The sequence below is a fragment of the Pristiophorus japonicus genome, chromosome 3, assembly GCF_044704955.1.
Source record: "Pristiophorus japonicus isolate sPriJap1 chromosome 3, sPriJap1.hap1, whole genome shotgun sequence".
Classification (NCBI taxonomy): Eukaryota; Metazoa; Chordata; class Chondrichthyes; family Pristiophoridae; genus Pristiophorus; species Pristiophorus japonicus.
The window spans coordinates 34584244-34601499 of record NC_091979.1 but is presented as its reverse complement, the minus strand read 5'-3'; the positions used below and the strand labels follow the sequence as shown (position 1 = coordinate 34601499).

Genomic DNA, 17256 nt, shown 5'->3' with positions numbered 1-17256 from the left:
GGAGTACGTTTTGACTGTGGAAACTTTGAAATCAGGCGTCAGTGGCCGGACACGCCCCCTTTTGAAGAAAAAATTCTGTTCCAAAGTAGAACTGTTTTCCCTGACTAGAACTGCAGAAAAAAAAATGTGGAGAATTGCGATTTCTAAGATAGTCCGTTCTCCACCAGTTGCTCCTAAAAATCAGGCGCAAATCATGTGGAAACTTGGGCCCATAGAAAATAGGTGCAGCAGTAGGCCATTCGGCCCTTTGAGTCTGCACCACCATTCAATATGATCATGGCTGATCATGCAACTTCAGTAGCCCATTCCTGCTTTCTCTCCATACCCCTTGATTCCTTTAGCCGTAAGGGCCACATCTAACTCCCTTTTGGGCCACATCTAACTCCATCAATCTCTACAAGCCAAAGGACACCATTCTGGCCTTATATAGCTCCTTGGTTAGACGTCATCTGGAGCACTATGTCCAGTTTCTGTCCCCTCAATCAATCTCCCATACCACTGAGCTCCTGATCTGGGCTGTGCTCTTGTGGGATGATAACAAGCAGCCCCTTCAGTAAAGAAGAAAAATTGAATTGGTGGGAAATTGTCCCCATAGAATTCCTTTTGTTCGGGACTGCCATCAGCTGCCGGCCTTTGATCAGATACAGCAAGGGAAGAACATTGACAGGAAGTGCCTCGAAGAGTCTATGTGCATTTATTTAGTATGATATGCACATGAGTAATAAATGTCTCTGCTTTGGAGCAGCATTAGTGATCTTCAGAGCAATCTAGTAGCTATTTGCGAGTAGCCTGGAGTAGTTAATTACGTTTTCTATCGCAGCCGACAAAGGGCGATGATGGACACTCACTGCATACTGAAAGTGATGCTGTGATAACAGCTTTACTAGTCGTTCATGCTTGTAAATGATACGATCGTATAATGTGCAGGCTTTTTTTTATGATTTACCCTTTTATTTCGGAAAAATGGTAATGGATAATGCAGAATTCACTTTTCCCTGTTGGCACATGTACAACAGAAAGGGAAAAAGAAAGAATTACAGTTATATAGCGCCTTTCAGTACCACCGGACGTTTCAAAGCACTTTAAATCCAAGGAAGTACTTTTGAAGTGTAGTCACTGTTGTCATGTGGTAAACTCGGCAGCCAATTTGCACACAGCAAGCTCCCACAAACAGCAATGTGACAATGACCAGATAATCTGTTTTTTTTATTTTGTTGATTGAGGGGTAAATATTGGCCAGGACATTGGGGATAACTCTCTTGGACATCATTGAAATAGTGCCATGGGATCTTTTAAGCCCACTTGAGAGAGCAGACAGGGCTTCGGTTTAACGTCTCATCCGAAAGATAGAAATGAAAAAACACACACACGTTTTTTTTTTAATGCCCCTGTGATTTTCTCCTGGGTTACTTGTAGCAGTGTCCTGGAGATAAATCTTTAATTCCTGCAACCTCCAGGAATTTCCTGGAAGGTTAGCGACCCTAATTAAAATGCCATCAGAGTCCAACGTGTATCAAAGGACCGTGATTAGCCTGAATTAATGAGGCTCCCGCCTGATCCAGGTTTGCATCCCAGCCGCCTGTGCAGAAGATCCCATGGGATAAATGGTGGCAGAGCGGGAACGAGACCGTGAGTCCAGCTCCACCATTTTAACTCCGCTCCTGTCCTAGTTTGGCCAGGCGCAGGGCATAGAAGTCGGCGCTATAGAATGGATATATTTGCAATACTGCTGTAAATAATCTGCCAGCGTAACATTATGCTTTAAAACTAAAATGAACAAGAGTAACATTACTGCAGCTACACTGCAGGGAATACCAGGCCCGGAGCCTGCTCTGCTCAGGGCTGCCCAATTTCTTAGAGGGGTTCAGAAACAGGCATTCGGCCCCTCATTTACAAGTGGGCAAATGCCTATTTTCAGTGCTGGGCCTGAGCGTGAAGAATGGCCCGAGACAAGAACGGGGCGGAAGTCTCGAAGGCGTCCTTGTGGTTCAAGATACTGTTCCTCGACATTAGGCCTTATTTGGCCCATTTACCATGTTCAATTTTTATCACGGAGTTATGAATTCAGGCTGATTTAACGATGCAGCAGTTCCACTCTCCCGTTAGCATTGAGTTACACAACATTAAAAAAAAAAGTTTTGCGCAAAACATCAACAGAGTACAATAAATGAACCAAGGAATTCACAACAAGTACTTCAGTTCCAAGCATGACAACTTGATGACAATTTCCTTAATGTGAACACAGCTTAGTTGTGCTCCAGCAAAACTTCTCCCCCGATGAAACATCTGTTTATAATAATCCATTAAAATGGATATGAAGGATGGTTGTGAATCATCCCCCTGTGGTAGCAACTGAGTTTCCCCTTTTTAAAAAAATACTGTCTTTCATCCGCAAGTAAAAAGCAATCGAGGCTCGTACTGTGTTGCTTTTCAAGGCTGGTACATTTATTTTATAGTCTTCGCTCTGTTCTTGGAGGGATTTTTGGAGGGGACAAATTTGTTCATAACTGAGTCAGCTGTATCAAGAAATCTTTCACGATCTGGAGTTTAGAAACTGTTGCACTACAGCTTGTTCAAGCATTGTCGAAAATCATTAAGTTCTCAAATGGACAACACAGGACCTGCCCTTCTGTGAGTTTTGTTGACTGTAACAAAATCAAATCATACAGTTAGGGTTACTACCTTTCATCCAATCCAAAACCAGATAGAGAACAGAGCTTGGGAGGGGGCATAGTGTCTGGATTTTTAGTTGGAGGCTCCTTCGGGCGCAAATGGCAGTGGGACGGTAAATTTTGCACCGGAAAATGGTTTGCGACAGCAGCCAAAATATTCGGTTGCTGTACCGTAAGAATGGAGTGGAGCGCTAAGGAAGGCGTTCCATACCTCTCAAAGGGTGCTAGACTGGGTGAGCAACTGAAAATCCATTGTTTAAGAGCCGGCCTTGTAGCGCCCGATGAAAGCCCTCCCTGGAAAAAAAAATCGGGACAAAAAACATTCCCGATCAATTACTCCCCTCAAATTCAGGTGAATCGCAAAAATAAATCAGAGAAATATTAATATAACTTACTTTTTCCAATCATTCCTTCCCGTAGCACCCCAGGACAGCTCTGCACACTAGCTTTCTAAAACGCTATCAGCACGGGGCGCTACAGGTGCCGCTACAACCTAATATCGAAACGCTGTAGAAACCGGGGGCGTTGCACACCAGCTCGCTGCTCTTGCCCGATACTGGTCACCGCCGTTGACACCGGCACACTGAATATGCCGAGCGGCTTGAATGTCGTTGCTCAGGGCTCCGACCCTTTTAGCGCCCCGATTCTGACCCTTTCCAGGGGCGCGAAGAGACCAAATTTCTATCCCATAGTGTATTAAGTTAAAATCAATTATTTTGGGGCTTCAACATCGTTCTTTTATGTGGGTATGTTGATTTCAATGCTGTCTCACTGTTCCAGGATTTCCTGGCTCCTCCCTCTTTATCAGCTCTTTGTGTAGACAATGCAGACTTAGATACGGTGCCTGTCATTTATGTAATCTTCATGTAACAACACTGCAATACTGTATATGCTTGAGAAATGCACACCTTGACCGCAGTGAGAGACACTCCTCACCTGGTCATCCAGGTATATCAAGGGAGGTCCCACGCAGGGTCATCACTTCTTGGTCCTGTGAATAAAGGTGCAAGTCACAGAGTGATCTTGTCCATAGAATGTGCCTTGTGTGGATTTGTGGAATTGTGTAAGGACTTTACAGTGGCGACGAGAAATGGGAATAACGACCCATGAGAATGGCCACCGGTAGCACAGAGGAACGGTAATGTGTTGGTGAGGACTGGGATGATTCCATTGAAAGGCTCCAGCAGAGCTTTGTTAAGAAGGACTGGCTGGGAGATGCAGCGGCCGACAAGCTAAGGGCTCATCTACTGACCAGCTGTGGATCTAAGACTTACATAAGAACATAAGAATTAAGAACAGGAGTAGGCCATCTAGCCCCTCGAGCCTGCTCCGCCATTCAAAAAGATCATGGTTGATCTGGTCGTGGACTCAGTCCAATTACCCGCCCGCTCCCCATAACCCTTAATTCACTTACTGGTTAAAAATCTATCTATCTGTGATTTGAATACATTCAATGAGCTAGCCTCAACTGCTTCCATGGGCAGAGAATTCCACAGATTCACAATCCTCTGGGAGAAGCAATTCCTTCTCAACTTGGTTTTAAATTGGCACTCCCATATTTTGAGGCTGTGCCCCCTAGTTCTAGTCTCCCCGACCAGTGGAAACAACCTCTCTGCCTCTATCTTGTCTATCCCTTTCATGATTTTAAATGTTTCTATAAGAACACCCCTCATCGTTCTGAACTCCAACGAGTAAAGACCCGGTCTACTCAATCGATCATCATAAGGTAACCCCCTCATCTCCGGAATCAGCCAAGTGAATCGTCTCTGTACCCCCTCCAAGGCTAGTATATCCTTCCTTACGTAAGGTGAACAAAACTGCACGCAGTACTCCAGGTGCGGCCTCACCAATACCCTGTACAGTTGCAGCAAGACCTCCCTGCTTTTGTACTCCATCCCTCTCGCAATGAAGGCCAACATTCCATTCGCCTTCCTGATTACCTGCTGCACCTGCAAACTAACTTTTTGGGATTCATGCACAAGGATCCCCCAGATCGGGGGGGCACAGTTTAATGTTTTTTGTTTACTCCCAAAAAGAGTTTCATGCACAAGGACCCCCAGGTCCCGCTGCACCGCAGCATGTTGTAATTTCTCCCCATTCAAATAATATTCCCTTTTACTGTTTTTTTTCCCAAGGTGGATGACCTCACACTTTCCGACATTGTTTTCCATCTGCCAAACCTTAGCCCATTCGCTTAACCTATCGAGATCTCTTTGCAGCCTCTCTGTGTCCTCTACACAACCCGCTTTCCCACTAATCTTTGTGTCATCTGCAAATTTTGTTACACTACACTCTGTCCCCTCTTCCAGGTCATCTATGTATCTTGTAAACCGTTATGGTCCCAGCACAGATCCCTGTGGCACACCACTAACCACCGATTTCCAACCCAAAAAGGACCCATTTATCCCGAATCTCTGCTTTCTGTCAGCCAGCCGATTCTCGATCCATGCTAATACATTTCCTCTGACTCCGCATACCTTTATCTTCTTCAGTAACCTTTTGTGTGGCATCTTATCAAATGCCTTTTGGAAATCTAAATACACCACATCCATCGGTACACCTCTATCCACCATGCTCGTTATATCCTCAAAGAATTCCAGTACATTAGTTAAAGATGATTTCCCCTTCATGAATCCATGCTGCATCTGCTTGATTGCACTATTCCTATCTAGATGTCCCGCTATTTCTTCCTTAATGATAGTTTCAAGCATTTTCCCCACTACAGATGTTAAACTAACCGGCCTATAGTTACCTGCCTTTAGTCTGCCCCCTTTTTTAAACAGAGGCGTTACATTAGCTGCTTTCCAATCTGCTGGTACCTCCCCAGAGTCCAGAGAATTTTGGTAGATTACAACGAATGCATCTGCTATAACTTCTGCCATCTCTTTTAATAACCTGGGATGCATTTCATCAGGACCAGGGAACTTTTCTACCTTGAGTCCCATTAGCCTGTCCAGCACTACCCCCCTAGTGATAGTGATTGTCTCAAGGTCCTCCCTTACCACATTCCTGTGACCAGCAATTTTTGGCATGGTTTTTGTGTCTTCCACTGTGAAGACCGAAGCAAAATAATTGTTTAAGGTCTCAGCCATTTCCACATTTCCCATTATTAAATTCCCCTTCTCATCTTCTAAGACCAACATTTACTTTAGTCACTCTCTTCTGTTTTATATATCGGTAAAAGCTTTTACTATATGATTTTATGTTTTGCACAAGTTTACTTTCGTAATCTATCTTTCCTTTCTTTATTGCTTTCTTAGTCATTCTTTGCTGTCGTTTAAAATTTTCCCAATCTTCTAGTTTTCCACTAACCTTGGCCATCTTATACGCATTGGTTTTTAATTTTATACTCTCCTTTATTTCCTTGGTTATCCACGGCTGGTTATCCCTTCTCTTACCGCCCTTCTTTTTCACTGGAATATATTGTTGTTGAGCACTATGAAAGAGCTCCTTAAAAGTCCTCCACTGTTCCTCAATTGTACCACTATTTAGTCTGTGTTCCCAGTCTACTTTAGCCAACTCTACCCTCATCCCACTGTAGTCCCCTTTGTTTAAGTATAGTACGCTTGTTTGAGACACTACTTCCTCATCCTCAATCTGTATTAAAAATTCAACCATACTGTGATCACTCATTCCGAGAGGATCTTTTACTGGGAGATCATTTATTATTCCTGTCTCATTTCACAGGACCAGATCTAAGATAGCTTGCTCCCTTGTAGGTTCTGTAACATATTGTTCTAAGAAACAATCCCGTATGCATTCTATGAATTCCTCCTCAAGGCTACCCCGTGCGATTTGATTTGACCAATCGATATGTACGTTAAAATCCCCCATGATTACTGCAGTTCCTTTTTCACATGCCTCTAATATTCCCTTGATTATTGTTCGCCCCACCATGCAGTTATTATTTGGGGGCCTATAAACTGCGCCCACCAGTGACTTTTTCCCCTTACTATCTCTAATCTCCATCCACAATGATTCAACATTTTGTTCATTAGAGCCAATATCATCTCTCACAACTGCCCTGATATCATTCTTTATTAACAGAGCTACCCCACCTCCTTTCCCTTCTTGTTTATCCTTCCGAATTGTCAGATACCCATGTATGTTTAATTCCCAGTCTTGGCCACCCTGCAACCACATTTCTGTAATGGCCACCAAATCATACCCATTTGTAATGATTTGTGTCGTCAACTCATTTACTTTATTTCGAATGCTGCGTGCATTTAGGTAGAGTGTTTTAATACTAGTTTTTAAACGATGATTTTAAATTTTGACCCTTCGTGCAGCCCCTTTATATTCATACATATTGTCCCTTCCTATCACCTTGTGGTTTACACTTACCCCAGTGCTACTCTGCTCTGTTGCTTCCTGCCTTTTGCATTCTTTCTTGGGGTCCTGTTCATCTGCGCTCTCACCCACTCTAACCAGCTCAGAGCCCTCTCCCGGGTTCCGAATACTCCTCGCATTGAGGCACCGAGCTTCAGGCTTGCCTTTTTATTACACTTTGACCCTTTAGAATTTTGCTGCACATTGGCCCTTTTTGTTTTTTGCCTTGGGTTTCTCTGCCCTCCATTTTTACTCATCTCCTTTCTGTCTTTTGCTCCTGTCTCCATTTTGTTTCCCTCTGTCTCCCTGCATTGGTTCCCACCCCCTGCCATATTAGTTTAACTCCTCCCCAACAGCACTAGCAAACACTCCCCTGAGGACATTGGTTCCGGTCCTGCCCAGGTGCAGACCGTCCGGTTTGTACTGGTCCCACCTCCCCCAGAACCGGTTCCAATGCCCCAGGAATTTGAATCCCTCCCTGCTGCACCACTGCTCAAGCCACGTATTCATCTGCGCTATCCTGCGATTCCTACTCTGACTAGCACGTGGCACTGGTAGCAATCCCGAGATTACTACTTTTGAGGTCCTACTTTTTAATTTAGCTCCTAGCTCCTTAAATTCGTCTCGTAGGACCTCATCCCTTTTTTTACCTATGTCGTTGGTACCCATGTGCACCACGACAACTGGTTGTTCTCCCTCCCTTTTCAGAATGTCCTGCACCCGCTCCGAGACATCCTTGACCCTTGCACCAGGGGGGCAACATACCATCCTGGAGTCTCGGTTGCGGCCGCAGAAACGCCTATCAATTCCCCTTACAATTGAATCCCCTATCACTATTGCTCTCCCACTCTTTTTCCTGCCCTCCTGTGCAACAGGGCCAGCCACGGTGCCATGAACTTGGCTGCTGCTGCCCTCCCCTGATGAGTCATCCCCCTCAACAGTCCTCAAAGTGGTGTATCTGTTTTGCAGGGGGATGACCGCAGGGGACACCTGCACTACCTTCCTTGCACTGCTCTTCCTGCTGGTCTTCAATTCCCTAGCTGGCTGTGGACCCTTCATCTGCAGTAAGACCAACTAGCTACACTTGCTACTCACGTCATTCTCAGCATCGTGGATGCTCCAGAGTGAATCCATCCTCAGCTCCAAATCCACAACACGGTCCGTCAGGAGCTGGAGGCGGAAACACTTACGCACTCATGAAAGACCTGCTAGCACCCGAGAAGCCTTGGAGAAAACCTTTGAAGAGCTCAGCAAGCTAATCAAACTGGCGAGCAGCATAAACATGGCTTGACACAGATCTTATACCCACCGACGTCGAGAAGGACAGAGCATACCGGACTTCATTGCGGACCTCTGGCGCTTGGCCAGCCTCTGTAAGTTCACAGACATCTGCAGGGGGTTGATGCTCAGGGATTTCTTTCTTGAGGGCATCGGTCATGCCAGGATTTTCAGAAAGTTAATTGAGACCAAGGACTTGACCTTGGAAGCGGCGACGTTGCTGGCTCAGACTTTTATGGCGGGGAGGAGGAACCAAGATAATATTATCGCGCAACTCTGACTCCAACGTGGCGATGGATCAGCAGGTATATCATAAACGCGACTCAGATCCCAGCAGGCAGGCAAGGGCAGTTTGACATACCGCAGGCAGCAATAGACCCCAGAACAGGTTTTCAACACAGACAATGGCAGGCTGAACGGACATTTACGCCATTCCAGTGGACAATGCGTTCTGTGATAGGGCCATTGAAACCCACTAACAGGGTGCTCAAAAGCAGTCAAAGGGACAATCAGAGCGGAATGCCTGGTAACAACTCTTTTGTTCACAACAATGGGAATCTCAGTTTATGCTGGAGGTGTGGGGGCAGACATGCTGCCAGGACTTGCAGGTTTCAACAGTTCGCCTGCAGAAATTGTAACCTCACTGGCCATTTAGCCAGAATGTGCAGGAAGCCTGCGACCAGGCTAATTTATGAGGCAGATGGACCAGAAGAGGGGTTTGCGAGGCAGGATGATACGTGGGGCAAATCAATGGACGCTGAAGTTCAGCGGGTTCATTTGGCAAACATTCACAGCTCTCATACCAAAATGCTACCTATGATGATGAAGGTCCTATTAAATGGCATCTCGGTACGCATGGAGCTGGACACGGGGACCAGCCAGTCACTCGTGAGCGTTCAACAATTCGAAAAGCTATGGCCACTCAAAGCCCGCAGACCCAAACTAGAACGCATTGAGATTCAATTATGGACGTGCACCAAAGAAATCATTCCAGTGCTCGGCAGTGCAATGTTGGCTGTCACACACAATGGATCAGTGAACCGGCTGCCGCTCTGGATTGTCCCGGGCAATGGTCCCGCACTGTTGGGGAGAAGCTGGCTAGCTGAGATGAACTGGAAATGGGGGGATTTGCATGCAGTGTCATCTGTGGAGCGAAGTTCATGCTCGCAGGTCCTACAGCAATTTCAGTCGCTATTCCAACCTGGCATCGGGACGTTCAAAGGTACCAAAGTAGTGATTCGCATCACCCCGGATGCTAGACCAGTGAACCATAAAGCCAGAGCTGTGCTGTATGTGATGTGGGAGAAAATTGAAAGCGAATTGGACCGTTTGCTGAGAGAGGACATCATCTCGCCCATTGAATTCAGCGACTGGGCGAGCCCAATTGTTCCCGACCTAAAAGCGGATAGCTCGGTCAGGATCTGTGGCGACTACAAGGCCACTATCAACCAGGTGTCACTACAAGGCCAATACCCGCTCCCGAGAGCGGAGGATCTTTTTGCCATGCTGGCAGTTGGCAAGCTGTTCAGCAAGTTGGACCTCACTTCAGCCTACATGACCCAAGAACTGGCCGATGAATCCAAACTACTGACCACAATCACCACGCACAAGGGACTGTTCGCTACAACAGGTGCCCGTTTGGCATTCGATCAGTGGCCGCGATCTTTCAAAGAAACATGGAAAGCCTGCTCAATCCATTCCTGGAATAAATGTATTCCAGGACGACATCCTCATCATGGGTCGGGATACCTAGGAACACCTCCACAACCTGGAAGAGGTGCTACACCGACTGGACCGGGTAGGCCTGCGACTCAAGAATCCGAAGTATGCGTTTTTGGCTCCCAAAGTCGAGTTTCTGAGCAGGAGGGTTGCTGCAGACGGGATTCGGCCCACTGAATCTAAAATAGAGGCGATTCGACAAGCGCCCAGGCCTGGCAACACATCGGAGTTGCATTCATTTCTGGGCCTCTCGAACTATTTCAGGAACTTCCTGCCGAACATAAGCACATAGTTGGAGCCGCTACACGTGCTCCTGCGTAAGTGTTGCGATTGGCTTTGGAGGGACTGTCAAGAACGGGCTTTCAATTGGGCGCATAACCTGCTCTGTTCAAATAAGTTGTTAACCCTATATGACCTCTGTAAGAAATTAGTTCTGACATGTGATGATTCGCCCTATGGGGTGGGTGCGTGTTGCAGCAGTGCAATGCTGAGGGTCAGCTCTAACCTGTGGCTTATGCCTCCAGGTCGCTCTCAAGCAGAACGTGGATATGGGATGGTTGAGAAGGAAGCACTCGCATGTGTCTATGGCGTGAAAAAGATGCACCAGTACCTTTTTGGCAGGAGGTTCGAATTAGAAATGGATTACAAGCCATTAACATCCCTGTTGTCAGACAGCAAGGCTGTCAATTCCAATGCGCAGCTCTCATACAGCGATGGGCTCTCACGCTGGCTGCCTATGACTATTCCATCCGGCACCGGCCCGGCAATGAAAATTGCGCTGAGGCGCTCAGCAGGCTTCCACTGGCCACCACTGAGGGGGCAGCGGAGCAAAGCGCTGAGATGGTCACGGCCGCTGATGCCTTTAACAGTGCAGGCTCCCCCATCACAGCCCGCCAGATCAAAATCTGGACCAACAGAGATCCCCTCCTAACTTTGATTCAGAAATGTGTCTTGACTGGGGATTGGCGCCTGCACACGAGCATGCCCTGAGGAGGCCAGACTGTTTCACAGGCGGATGGATGAGCTCTCCATCCAAGCCGACTGCCTACTATGGGGCAGCCGGGTAGTCATGCCCCAGAGGGGCAGGGAAGCTTTCATCAGGGAACTCCACAACGAGCACCCAGGCATCGTGCTGATGAAGGCCATTGCCCGGTCACACGTTTGGTGGCCGGGAATTGATTCAGACCTGGAACACTGTTTTGGCAGGTGCACTATGTGTGCTCAGCTGAGAAATGCCCCCAGGGAGGCCCGCTCAGCCCGTGGCCCTGGCCCACCAGGCCATGGTCACGCATTCACGAAGACTACGTGGGCCCATTCATGGGGAAAATGTTTCTCATTTTAGTTGATGCGTACTCGAAATGGATCGAGTGCATCATTTTGAATTCGTGCACGACATCCACCACCGTGGAGAGTCTGCGTGCTGTCTTTGTGACCCACAGTTTGCAGGACATCCTAGTTAGTGACAACGGCCCGTGTTTCACTAGCTACAAATTCCGAGAGTTCATGTCGGGTAATGGCATCGACCATGTCAGGACAGCACCGTTCAAGCCGGCCTCCAATGGCCAGGCGGAACGTGCGGTCCAAATCATAAAACAAGGCATGCTCAGGTTTCAAGTGCCCTCCCTTCAATGCCGCCTATTGTGCCTCCTGCTGGCCTATAGGTCCCGACCGCACTCGCTCACGGGGATCCCGCCCGCGGAGCTCCTTATGAAACATACACTTAAAACTCGTTCATCCTGTCTTGTCTGACATTGTTGAAGCAAATGCCAGTCCCAAAATGAGTACCGTGACTGTAATTCAAGGGGGAGATGTATAGAAATTGGTGACCCAGTATTTGTTCTCAATCACGCTTTGGGGCCCAAATGGCTTGAAGGTACTGTAATAGACGAAGAGGGGAATAGGTTAATCGTGGTTAAACTTAACAATGGGCAGAAATGCTGCACGCATCTGGACCAAGTAAAAAAAAGGTTCAGCATGGACTCTGAGGAATCTGAGGAAGATCATGAGATGGTATTCACACCACTGCCAGTGAACGAGCAACAAGAAAAATCAGCAGCATGCACAGTCCCTGCGGTCAGCCCAGACAGGCCAGAATCACCACAGGGGACAGACGCGTAGGCCAAGGCTCAACAACCAGAGCCCCAACTGCGGCGCTCCACGAAAGACTTAACCTGTGATCCCAATAAGTCGTTGGGGAGGGGGGAGGGGGGAGGTGATGTAATTTATGTAACTTCATGTAACAACACTACAATATTGTATATACTTGAGAAATGCACAACTTGACCACAGGGGGTGAACTTGTGGGAGACACTCCTCACCTGGTCATCCAGGTATATAAAGGGAGGTCCCACGCAGGGTCATCACTTCTTGGTCCTGTGAATAAAGGTGCAGGTCACAGAGTGACCTTGTCCATAGAATGTGCCTCATGTGGATTTGTGGTATTGTGTATTGTTGTGGCTTGGAATTTGTATTAATATTTCTACCCAGCCTTTGTCTTGGTCGAGTGGATGGTCTGCCTGGCAGGGTTGATCCTATTCTACCAGACTGATGAATCTGGAGGGTTTCTACCTCCTGGATCCTTGCTTCATTCACAATGCATGTTATTTCTGACCGGACGTAAAGTGCTCTGGCACAGAATATGTGAGAGTTTTTCTTACCTGCTCAAATTCAGGCATATTAAAACGAATCATCCAAAGAATTCACTGCCATGATGTTTTGGATCTCCTTCGCCACAAACGCGCCAAAGGTGGGCAGAGGAAACATTACAGGGACACCCTCAAAGCCTCCCTGTTAAAAAATGCAACATCCCCACTGACACCTGGGAGTCCCTGGCCAAAGACCACCCTAAGTGGAGGAAGTGCATCCGTGAGGGCGCTGAACACCTCGAGTCTCATCACCGAGAGTGTGCAGAAATCAAATGCAGGCAACAGAAAGAGCATGTGGCAAACCTGTCCCACCCACCCTTTCCCTCAACAAGTATCGGTCCCACCTGTGACAGGGACTGTGGTTCTTGTATTAGACTGTTCAACCACCTAAGGACTCATTTTAAGAGTGAAAGCAAGTCTTCCTCGATTCCGAGGGACTGCCTATGATGATGATGATGATAATGATGGTTTTGGTATGTGCTGTGTGCTCACCTATTCTATGTAAAATATGTATTAAAGTCAGTGATTTCATGATACTTTTTTCCCCAATTCTAATTCCTCATGTATATGTCCGGGGAGCTCGAGCTTTGGATGTCCTTCCTTTCTCCCTCATGGGAGTGTGTCTACTCTGCACATGAACCATCTCCTCTATGAAGGCCTCACATTATTGTTTAGTCTACCAATTTTTGATTCCAATCCACTTGGGCCAGATCCATTTTCAACTCACTGAAGTTAGCCCTCCTCCAGTTATGTATTTTTATGCTTGATTTTTGTCATGTCCTTTTCTATAACTATTCTAAACATTATGACATTATGATCACTGATCACTCAGTCAGAACATAGCATACTGTGAGCATAGCTCTGATTCTCCAGCTAGATTCAACACTACATCAAGAAATATGGCCAAAGGTTGGAGCTTCAGAATCCAAATCCTTTAATAATATAGAAACATAGAAACATAGAAACATAGAAAATAGGTGCAGGAGTAGGCCATTCGGCCCTTCGAGCCTGCACCGCCATTCAATGAGTTCATGGCTGAACATGCAACCTCAGTACCCCATTCCTGCTTTCTCGCCATACCCCTTGATCCCCCTAGTAGTAAGGACTACATCTAACTCCTTTTTGAATATATTTAGTGAATTGGCCTCAACAACTTTCTGTGGAAGAGAATTCCACAGGTTCACCACTCTCTGGTTGAAGAAGTTTCTCCTCATCTCAGTCCTAAATGGCTTACCCCTTATCTTTAGACTGTGACCGCTGGTTCTGGAGTTCCCCAACATTGGGAACATTCTTCCTGCATCTAACCTGTCAAAACCCGTCAGAATTTTAAACATTTCTATGAGATCCCTTCTCATTCTTCGGAAATCCAGTGAATACAAGCCCAGTTGATCCAGTCTTTCTTGATATGTCAGTCCCGCCATCCCGGGAATCAGTCTGGTGAACCTTCACTGCACTCCCTCAATAGCAAGAATGTCCTTCCTCAAGTTAGGAGACCAAAACTGTACACAATACTCCAGGTGTGGCCTCACCAAGGCCCTGTACAACTGTAGCAATACCTCCCTGCCCCTGTACTCAAATCCCCTCGCTATGAAGGCCAACATGCCATTTGCTTTCTTAACCGCCTGCTGTACCTGCATACCAACCTTCAATGACTGATGTACCATGACACCCAGGTCTCGTTGCACCTCCCCTTTTCCTAATCTGTCACAATTCAGGTAATAGTCTGTCTCTCTGTTTTTACCACCAAAGTGGACAACCTCACATTTATCCACATTATACTTCATCTGCCATGAATTTGCCCACTCACCTAACCTATCCAAGTCACTCTGCAGCCTCATAGCATCCTCCTCGCAGCTCACACTGCCACCCAACTTAGTGTCATCCGCAAATTTGGAGATACTACATTTAATCCCCTCGTCCAAATCATTAATGTACAATGTAAACAGCTGGGGCCCCAGCACAGAACCTTGCGGTATCCCACTAGTCACTGCCTGCCATTCTGAAAAGTCCCCATTTACTCCTACTCTTTGCTTCCTGTCTGACAACCAGTTCTCAATCCATGTCAGCACACTACTCCCAATCCCATGTGCTTTAACTTTGCACATTAATCTCTTGTGTGGGACCTTGTCGAAAGCCTTCTGAAAGGCCAAATGTACCACATCAACTGGTTCTCCCTTGTCCACTCTACTGCAAACATCCTCAAAAAATTCCAGAAGATTTGTCAAGCATGATTTCCCTTTCACAAATCCATGCTGACTTGGACCTATCATGTCACCTCTTTCCAAATGCACTGCTATGACATCCTTAATGTAGTATGAACACTGTTGATAAAGAATAAAAGACAGATGTAACATTCTTGTAACTCGACATTAACAATCGAATACCAGCAGTAATCAAGAGAAGTTACTTATCTCTTACTGTACATCACACATAAATACAACAATTCCAGAACAATTGGATGAGAAGAAGTTACTTACATCAGTGTACTTCTTGGAAGGTTTAATAAGCAGCAGGTTAATTTTTAATCACTAAAACTACAGACAGTGTAAGCTAATATGGATGCTTGTGGCTTCTCTGCAGCTGGTTTTCCCTTTTGTTTTGCTTTCTCTTTTCTGTCCAATCAGAAAAACGCCACCCTGTGGCTGGAGTACTTCATGACACCTACTATGTCCAGAATTAAACTAGCTCCAACCAATACAATCCCCCTAATGCTCACCCACTGAAACATGCTCCACTTTCCCCTCTCCATTCCCCAGACCTAGAGCCAAACACTGCTTCCTTCCTTGTTGGGCTGGAAACACACTGAGCAAGAAAGATCTCTTCTACACATTTATGAATTCCTGCCCTCCTTTATCTTTTACCGAATTACTATTCCAGTCTACATTAGGATAATTTAATTCCCTCTCGGCCTTTTGGCTAAGATCAAGTGTAGTATCTGTTCTTATCAGTTTAATATCCCCTATGGCGACATGATATTGAATTGATTTTTGGACAGGGAGCTGGATCAGGGGAATGCCCCGTCCACTCCATGCCTGACCTGGTATTGCAATATTTCCAGGAATGGTGCAACTTCGCCTCTTGGCCTTTTGGCCTAAGATCAAACACATTGGCGCAAAGTGATCTTTGGCGTTAGAGTTGATCTGGAACGAAATTGGATGTTCTTGCATCTGTCTATAATTTGCCTGCAAATTTGCTCCTCTATCTTCTTCCCACTATTTGGTGGCCTATATTATACACCCAGTCGCATACTAGCTCCTCTAATATTCCTTAATTCTAACCAAATATCTGTCTTTGTCCCCTCAGTTACACCATCACTCTCCAGTGCTATATTTGATCAATACTGCCACCCCACTCCTTTTATCCTTCCATATCTTTCCTGAATACCTTGTAGATTGTCACAAGATATCTCTGATTAATTTGATCAGGATGAACGACTTGGCCCTCACTAACTCCAATCTGTCACTAACACTATCTGGCTTATAGCCATACCACACATCAGCATGGGAGGTATCACTGAACAAAGCAAAATGAAATGCGGAGACAATGGACTGCACACTGGCACAGAGGGTAAATATTTGGAAGCATTAATGACAGTAACTGGCAGGAGCAAGTACAAATTCCCAAAACAATATAACAAACCACAAACCGAATCCAATCATTATAAATAAAAACTTCAGTGACCACAGGTACATATAGTTGGCTTGCCCACACTGCAGACAGCCATTGCCCTCCTGCAGCAGCACTCGCTGCTCCCTGCAGTGGCACGCCGCTGCACATTACTGGCCTGCTGATGGTCTTGCAGGCCGGGACCGTGCCAATTTCCGGGTACAGCAGGCGTGGCGAGGTCGGGACGGAGGAGCGGCAAGAGTTTGTAGAGGGATGTGATCGGGGCCCAGGAGAGTCGTGAGCTCGGGGCCCAGGAGAGTCGTGGGCCCAGGGGCAGCACGGGCCAGCCCACACTGCGCACTAGGCCCGTGAAGCAGAGCTGGTCTCCAGTCGTCTTGGTTAATCCTTGCCACTGGACCACCACCTAGCTCTGTCAAGCCCGTGTGGTGGCTGGGGTGCAATGGCCACCACACGTTAAAAACTCCACACGCAGGTGTCTGCCACCTTTCAGGATGTAGTTCGGGATCCAGAATATTGTTGAAACAGCTGTGAACTGATCTGTTTTCGGCGTGGAAGCAAGTCATCCTCGTTTCGAGAGACTACCTATGATGATGATGATATAGTTGGCTTAGAGGGAGTGCAATGAAGGTTCACTGGACTGATTCCTGGGATGAGGGGATTGTCTTATGAGAAGAGATTGAGTAGACTTGGGCTATATTTCCTAGAGTTTAGAAGAATGAAAGGTGATCTCATTGAAACATATAACATTCTGAAGAGACTTGACAGGGTAGTTGCTGAGAGGATGTTTCCCCTGGCTGGGGGAGTTTAGAACGAGGGGGCCACAGTCTCAGAATAAGGGGTTGGCCGTTTAGGACTGAGATGAGGAGACATTTCTTCACTCAAAGAGTTGTGCATCTTTGGAATTCTGTACCCCAGTGAGCTGTATATGCTTAGTCGTTGAGTATATTCAAGACAGAAATCGATAGATTTATGGATACTAAGGGACT

The 17256-nt window shown here is 46.5% G+C and overlaps 1 protein-coding gene and 1 pseudogene across 1 annotated transcript in view; both read left to right on the top strand.

Moving 5' to 3' along the window:
* Nucleotides 1-17256, top strand: part of LOC139253730 (contactin-associated protein-like 5) — a 1639232-nt gene that overhangs the window by 957714 nt on the left and 664262 nt on the right. The window lies entirely within an intron of this gene.
* On the top strand, nucleotides 15540-15717 carry LOC139260477 (U2 spliceosomal RNA; annotated as a pseudogene).